Genomic DNA, 8,185 nt, shown 5'->3' with positions numbered 1-8,185 from the left:
TGCTCAGTGTTTTGCGGGGAGCCCAAAGTTGTCCCAGAATGGTTGGTGCACAAAGTAGGTACAGGTGGAAGGTCGGAGCCTGAGGCCAGAGCTAGTGAATGGGCTGCGTCGAGAAGGGCTTTGAATGCTATAAAGAGGGCATAAGAGTAAGAAGAAGTAGCATGAGCTCCTTAAACAATCATGTGGAAAGGAATAGGATGGTTTCAGGACTCTCCCAAGCTTTTCTTTCTGACCGAAGCTCTACTAGGATTCCCTAAATGTACACAACCTACACTTCTCTGAACCCTAGAGCCCCTCCAGGAGATGATCAATGGGATTCCCAAATATGAGACCAGAGAGGATATCCAAGATCATCTGGTTCAATCCCCAGACAAGGAAACGAGAGAGGAGGGGCTCCTGGAAACTTGGCTGGCTGAGCTGAGACACTCTTTTCCACCACAACAGATGGTCTCAAGCTAAGCGAACATAAAGACACCTGAGTTTTCTAATAACTAAAATGAACAAACTCAGCTATGAAATATATGCAGGATTGGCCCAGAGATTGGCTTGGTCTAGGGGTGGAAAGTGGGCACTTAATTTCTCATTCATCACTCGCCATGAGACTAACATCATCATTTCCTGCCCCTGCTTTCACTACAGAGGCTATTTCAGTCCAAGTTTTCCATTGCCCTTGACATTTTGCCAAGATAAAGGTCACCGCTAGAGTCAACACCAGGTCTCACTGAGGAAGAAAAAGAGTCAAGAGGATTCTTGACAACCCTTAGCCACATAAAGGGGTTCTAGCTTAGAGCTATCGGGGACAGTAGGACAGTGTGGCCAGCCCCTTCCCCCTGCCCCACTTGGCAGAAACTAGAATGGCATGAGGTTTCACTGAGCAATTCTCAAGGAATGACTTGTTCCCTTGCTTTCTCTTTTACCTGCCTTCAGACCCCCAGCATCACCTGACCCCACCCTTTCCCTCAGGGAACTTGGTAACATGAAAAACACAAACCTATAAACTCTTCCTCTCAATGCCCAACAATGAACCCATGCAGCAAAACAGGAAGCATCTTTTCGTCAAGGCAAACCCATTGTGTTCTCTGTGCACACGCGTCCTGACAAGTGGCAGGAAACCGCCACCAGGCCATGGCAACAGGTGTTGGGGTGACCTGAGACCTCCCACTAGACTGTGCCCAGCCCTCCTTCCCTTTTCTTCCTCCCAGAGATCTTCCTCCTTCCCCCTGCAGCCTGACAAGCCCCTCACCCCACATCTGTCGGTCTTTATTCTTTTTTTTTTTTTCTAGTATAGCAGGCTTAGGGAAACAATTCTGTTCATTGTCAAGGACCAAGAAATGAAGTCTTTAGATGCTTTATACAAGTGGTGATGAGCTACTAAAGAGGGGAGGGGCGGAGAGGAAACAAAATAATACATAGCACTATTCTGAGTGAGCTCCAACTCTTCATTCTAACACTTGAACCTAGGAGAGACAGCCACACCTTTTTTCACTAAGGCTGCAGAAGAATGGAAACCTCACTCAATTCATCAGTTCCTACAGGGCAGTCTGAGCAAAAGGCTATTATTTTAAGCTGATATAAGAGGCCATTCATGGTCCATTGGGAGCCCCCATCCTAAGCCCAGGATGGATGCTGGAGGTGGTCCACAGTTGCTGGTGGTGGCTGGTGGTGGTCCTTAGGTCTTGATTCTTAGTGATAAGCTCATCAGTCGAATACAGCTGGCCAACATGGACCTATAATTGTAGGTGCTGAAATGCTTGCTCTCTCTCAGCATTGCTCGGTACAGATATAACACTTGTGTGTGGTTGGAGGCTGCCGTTTTGGAAATTAGATAGATAGATAGATAGATAGATAGATAGATAGATAGATAGATAGATAGATAAAGTGGGTCCTCTTTGCAGTGGACCCAACCACAAAATTTAGGCCTATGCAAAAACTATGAACGAAATAAAATGCACTGAGGTTTGGTCTCATTGGCAGGCCCGGGCCTCAACCTAGGTGAGCACCCGCCCACGCCTTTTGACAGTCTGAGATCTGATTAAGACTTTAAAGGCCCTACACCCTAAAAAGATTATAGTCTCTCTTCAAATTTAATTCCTAAGACTGACCAGACAACACAAAATGTGCACATATGCTGAAGTTAAAAGAGCTTCCTTTTTAGATTTTCTGATTACAGAATTCTAGGTAAGTTCAAAGCAGAACCTTTCTCAAATTTGGAGCCTCCCTGTCCGGCCTAAATCTAAGCCAAATCTGCCTGTTCATTTGCCTGACACTGGTAGAGGCCTACTCTCCTTGGCATCACAGGGGAACAGATTGTTCCCAAGTGAAATAAAACAGGGGTTATAGGTGGGGCAGAGGGTTAAGAGGTGTCATCTTGGACTTCACCCAGAAGGACTGGCTGCCATGGGATACTCTGGGTAGAGCCAAGAAATTGGTACTTTTACCAGGGCTTCAAATGCAAGAAAGGCAAGACTGAGTTTATGCAGATCTGCCCCCATCCAGGGGACTCAGGGTCTGCTTCTTCCCGTTGGGTCTCTCCAGATCAGAGAGGTCATCTGATCTGGAAGGTCATCATTCTCCCTGGCCCTGTTCCAGACTTGCCCTGTTCTTTCTCACAATAACAAGGGCCTGGGCTTATGGTAAGCTAAGGTATGTTTTATCCTGTAGGTCACCAAGTCATCAGGGTTGGACCAAATGACTATGAAGATTTCTTCCAGGTTCTGTACTCTGTTTCTTCTCAGAAACCTTTGCTCATGGGTAAGACTTCCCCAGAGATAGTGCACACAGTCATGGAGAACTGGGCAGGGTGCAGGAAGGGCATCTTTTCCAGGCAGGGATGGGACAGTCATGGCCTGAGCCCTTCAGATCATGCCAAGCATCTGCCTGGCATGATGGGAAAAGCCCGTTAGCTTGCAGTCAAAGGTCAAGCCACTTCTCTTTGAACTCTGTTTCTTCAATTAGTAATTGAAACCTACCAAACAGAACACTGAGGGATAAGTGAGGTATGATATAACAATGTGCTTAGAAAAGCGGAAGCCCCACACAAGTGTGGAGACATTATTTTTCCATTGATTGACACTTTCTCTGTCAGTAGTTGACCATGGCTTATTACAAGGAGGCCAAGTTGAATAATGTGGCTCGCCCTGTCTCCTGAACTCCCAAACTGAGTGATTCTGAGGAAGTAAGTAACCTGGTCAAGGTCTGCTGGACAAGACTTCTGGCCTCGGCACTTGCTACTGACCACTCACCACTACTCTCTCCCTTCACCTGGGTCACTCCCGCTCCCCTTCGATGCCACTTTTTCCATAGCCTTCCTGATTCCCCTCTTGTGTGCTCCTATGGTATATTGATTGGACTTGCCAGTCTCCCAACATTAGGTTTTACTACATTGTACTGTAATTGTATCTTCCATTATTTTAAAAATGTTGTGAAACATTTAATACATAAAAGTATAAAGAAAAATACAGAGACCTTGTCCACCACAAACAAAGCATTATCAAAACAGTTTCAGCTCCTGGTTATTTCATTTCATTTGCAGCCTCTTCCTTTCCTATCTTGAATTTAGTGTATACCTTTTCATGCATTTTTTTACATTTTACTGCTTATGGGTAATGGCATCTTTATTTTTCCATCTCTTCCACTATCATGGAATGAATGTTTTTGTTCCCCTAAAAAATTCATATGTTGAAGCTCTAACCTTCGGTGTGGCTGCATTTAGAGATGGGGCCTCTGAGGAAGTAAGAAAGGTTAAATAAGGTCATAAGAGGGGAGCCCTGATCCAAGAATGTTCTTGTAAGAAGAGACACCAGAGAGCTCACTTTCTCTCTCTTAACCCTAGTACATACTGAGAAAGGGCCATGTAAGGCCCTAATGAGAAGGCAGCCATCTGCAAACCAGAAAAAAAAAAGGCTAACCTGGCTAGATCTTGATCTGGGACTTCCAGACTCCAGAACTGTGCGAAAATAAATTTCCATTGTTTAAGCCACCCAGACTGTGGTATTTTGTTATGGCAACCCAAGCTGACTAATATACCTGCCATGCTCCATGTGGCCTTGGCAAGGCCAGTGACCATCAGTGTTTATCTCTATACATAGAGTCCAGCGCCATACTTGGTGCATAAGTGCTCATGAAGTATTTGTTGAATGAAATCACCGCAGAAGTAAAACAGATGTCCTAGGGTCCATTCCTGAGAGCAAAGTTCACGCTGCTACTGAGACCAGGATCTGTAGTCAGCTCCCAACAAAGTAAACTGAAAAGAAAGAAACTCCACCCCCACCCCCCAAAAAAAAGTGGAGAGAGTAGTGGTATCTTAGGAAAAGATTGAAGTCGCTTCATTAATCAATCAAATGTTTTTTAAGCACCTGCTTATTAGGTATTCCGGGTTGAACAGCTTCCATTTCCATAAGGCAATCGGTCTTTGGAAGAACAAAGGTCCAGGTGGTCTGGAAACAAGCAGGCACAATGCATTTGCCTCACTTATGGGCATAGTCTTTGTCCAGACACTTGGGAGTATCCATGGCACTCCAAATGAAGGACATGAGATCAAAGAGTTCACCCTTATAAAACAAACCACATCCTTGGCACAGCTTGGACATGCTTTTGCCTACTCTCACAAGCCCCTGAGCATCAATAAGAGGCTTCGCTTCTAGAGTCTCTGCTTTGTCTTTTAATGTTCTCCAGAGGGAAAGAAGTAGAATTCTCAAAGGGCTGACTTCCAGTCCCTTGCTAGGCATGCAACACATGCTTTTAACAAGAGAGATGAGACAGAACCTTCTGTGATAAAGAATATCACCCATGGGATCCATTATTGAACTCCGCCAAACGACATTTAAAAATCTGTTTTTAAAAATCACAGCACTACTTCAGGCAATAAAAAGACTACCATAAAATTACACAGCACAATCTTGTCTTAAAGAAGCACTAGGTCTATTCTAGAATATAGTTAACATGCCATTGCTATACATGCCATTCTGGGTGTCCCTGAATAAGTGCTGTGGGAGTTCAGAGGAGGGAGGACAGTGACGGTGGCCTGCCTGAGCCTCAACCGATGGGATGGGATTTGGAAAATCCTACTGGGTTCCTCTGACACTGTCCCCTTCATAAAGAGTGGAGTCACAGTCACTAATTGCACGCTAATGTGCAAAGGGGAAGCTCGCAATCAGTGTTGAGAAATGCTAGGGAATCTCCATTGTCAAGCTCAGAGAACAGCTAAGAAACTTATAGGCTCCCAGGCCAAAGTGTGCAATGTCCACACAGCCAGAGTTGGAGGGGTTGGGCAGGACAGTGAGAGGCAGGAAAGGGTCTGGGGTGGGCACCACTACCTTGAATCAAGCCTAGGATGCTGAGGAGATTAGAATCAAGAGCATCCCTTTATCCACCTGACAACATGGTGCATCTACTACAAAGCTCTCCAGTCCTGCCCTGGATACTGTGGAAACTCTTGATCTGGAACCTTCTACGGGGGCCTATAACTGCTGGAGAACCAAGAAAATCCTTGAGGAGGATTATCCTGAGAAGGGAGTCTGAAGGTTATATGGTCCAATTCTACCACTTTTCAGACAGATATCCAAGAACCAGAGAGAGGAAATGATTTTCCCAAGGTCGCATAATGAGTTACAGCAGAGACAAGATTGGAACCTAGGTCTTCTACCTCTAAGAGCATTTTTTTCTTAGAAGCATCTGGCACATGGAAAAGGGCTCCAGGAGGAAGCTTCTGGAATAGTTCCAAAATGAAGTTGCTCTGCTTTTCCTTACCAACACCCTACCCAGATATAATCCCTGAGAGTCCTTCCCACCCAGTTCAAGAGATTGCCGATATTCCTAAACGTCGGTGGACTCCAAATGCCAATGATGAGAACAGCCAAAACCTGTGGGTTGGAGGGAAAGTTTGGTGAGGAATTCTATGCCTCTCTTGGGGAATTCGGAATAACAGAATGGTTAAGCAATGGACAGGGTGCCACAAAAAAAGCCCTGCACTTCAGAGTCTCAGATGCCCAAGTTTAAATCTCTCTTAGGCAGTTTAATCTCTTCATTTTACACTTGAAAAAACTGAGGCCCCGAGAAGAGAAGCCATATCATGTAGGGAGCTGGTAAAGAGCTAAGTTCGCTGCACTGCCCAACTGAATGTTCTTTATGACTCTGGAGAAAAGGAAAGCTATTCTACCTATTTGTCCTTCTCCCTTCCAGTCCTATGTAATCTTGGACTTTCTTCCCTTGTTTTAGGTATAGCCTCATCTCAGTCTTAGTCTTGGTTTTAACTGTAGAGAACAGGAGTGTAATCTAACCTTAACTTCTTCTATACTGTAAGCTCTTTGGGGACAGGAATCACCTTGTATCGGTCAGGGTTGACACAAACAAGACCCACTCTAGGTTTTCCAAACAAAAAGAATTTAACACGGGAAGTGAGTTACACAGGTGATGAAAGAGCTAAGAAGTCAAACAAGGGATGGTGAAGGCACACAGAGATTCATAACAGCAGGACGTTGTCATTATTCCTTAAGCTGGAAGGACACAGGGAGAAGGTGGTGTTCCCAGAGCCCAGAAACTAGGGCAGGATATGGAGCCAAGGGGGGAGTCACTCTTCCGGAGCTGGCTGGGGATACCACTGGAAACAGAGAGAGGAAAGAAACATCCTAGTGATGGAAAAAGTATCCCATGCAAACAGTGCCCTAGATTTACCCTGATACCAAAATCACAGAAATACATCACAAGAAAATGAAACTATAGACCAACATCCCTTATAAATATAGGTACAAAAAGTCTTAACAAAATATTTTAATACACCAGATCCAGCAACATATTAAAAAAAAAAAGATTATACACCATGACCAAGAATTCAAGGTTGGTTCAACATACAAAATCAACCTGTGTAATACATCATATTTAATAGAATAAAGGACAAAAAACTAAAGTCATCTCAATGGACACAGAAAAAGTATTTAACAAAATCTTACAAACCAGGAATGGAAGGAAACATGACATATAAAAATTAATTCAAAATGGACCAGAGCTAACTGTCAAAGCTAAAACTATAAAACGTTTAGAAGAAAACATAGAAATAAACTTTTGTGAACTTGAATTATGCAATTATTTCTTTGATGTGACACCAAAAGTATAAATGACAGAAGAAAAATAAATGAATTGGACCTCAACATTTTGAAGTTTTGTGCTTCAAAGGACACCATCAAGAAAGTGAAAAGACAATCCATAGAATGGGAAAAAATATTTACAAATCATATATCTGATAAAGACCTTGTATCCAGAATATATCAAGAACTCTTACAACTCAACGATAAAAAACAATAACCCAATTCAGGCCCTTATCCTTGAGGAATCTGACCCTTTGTTGCCTTGCCTTTTGTCAGACCTTGATTGCCACCTGTTCACCATAACACCAGACATCCGTGCACCAACAGATGCCCCAGTAAAACCTTGAATTCCAGACACACTCTTCCCCATCTGCACCCTATATCAGCAACCCAGTTTCCTCGTAATAAGCAATGATAATTGCCCCCGTCAGTGTGGTAACTACTTCGTTTGCCTTCTATTCCATTAGCATAAGAAACCCAAAGTGACAGATAACATTTACATGTGCAAGTTCAACAGAACCTTCAGTAAAGGGTTTTCTAGTGGAAATATTTCCCCAGACCCCGAGAAGGCTCCAGGGCTGGTGCAGTACAAATTCCAATACAGTCACTGGGAGTGAGTCAATCCTTGGCTCTTGAACATTTGAATTCCAACCATTGAGGTATAGCATATCAATTATTGATTCAATATATACACAGCATTGCAGAGGACAGCCCTGTATTAATTGTGTTTTCTTATTTTCTGTATGGTGTGATGGTTTAACATCTTGGAGCCTTGCTCATTCTAAAGAGACTGTCTTCCCAGGGCTAGCTAATTCTTAACGATAGTGCATGGTTTGACTTCACGCACACCTGCGATATGTCAACCAATCAATCTAGAACCTACGCTCCAAACCACCTCCTCTGGCTTTTATACTGCAGAAAACAATATTTTTCTGCCCCAGTCATCCTGAGGGCCAGGCATCAGACATCGAAGAGCAGCCCCTATACTCCAGAGCCCGCTAAAATTTCAAACTAGCCAATCCGAAACCTAGTCAGCCTGCACCCCTGCCTCACCCTTTCTTTCTCTTGAAATCCACGATAAAGCCTTTTGTTCATGCATTCCC

This window comes from Pteropus vampyrus, unplaced genomic scaffold, assembly GCF_000151845.1.
Source record: "Pteropus vampyrus isolate Shadow unplaced genomic scaffold, Pvam_2.0 Scaffold503, whole genome shotgun sequence".
NCBI lineage: Eukaryota > Metazoa > Chordata > Mammalia > Chiroptera > Pteropodidae > Pteropus > Pteropus vampyrus.
The sequence above is the reverse complement of the archived record's forward strand: the minus strand, read 5'-3'. Positions refer to the sequence as shown.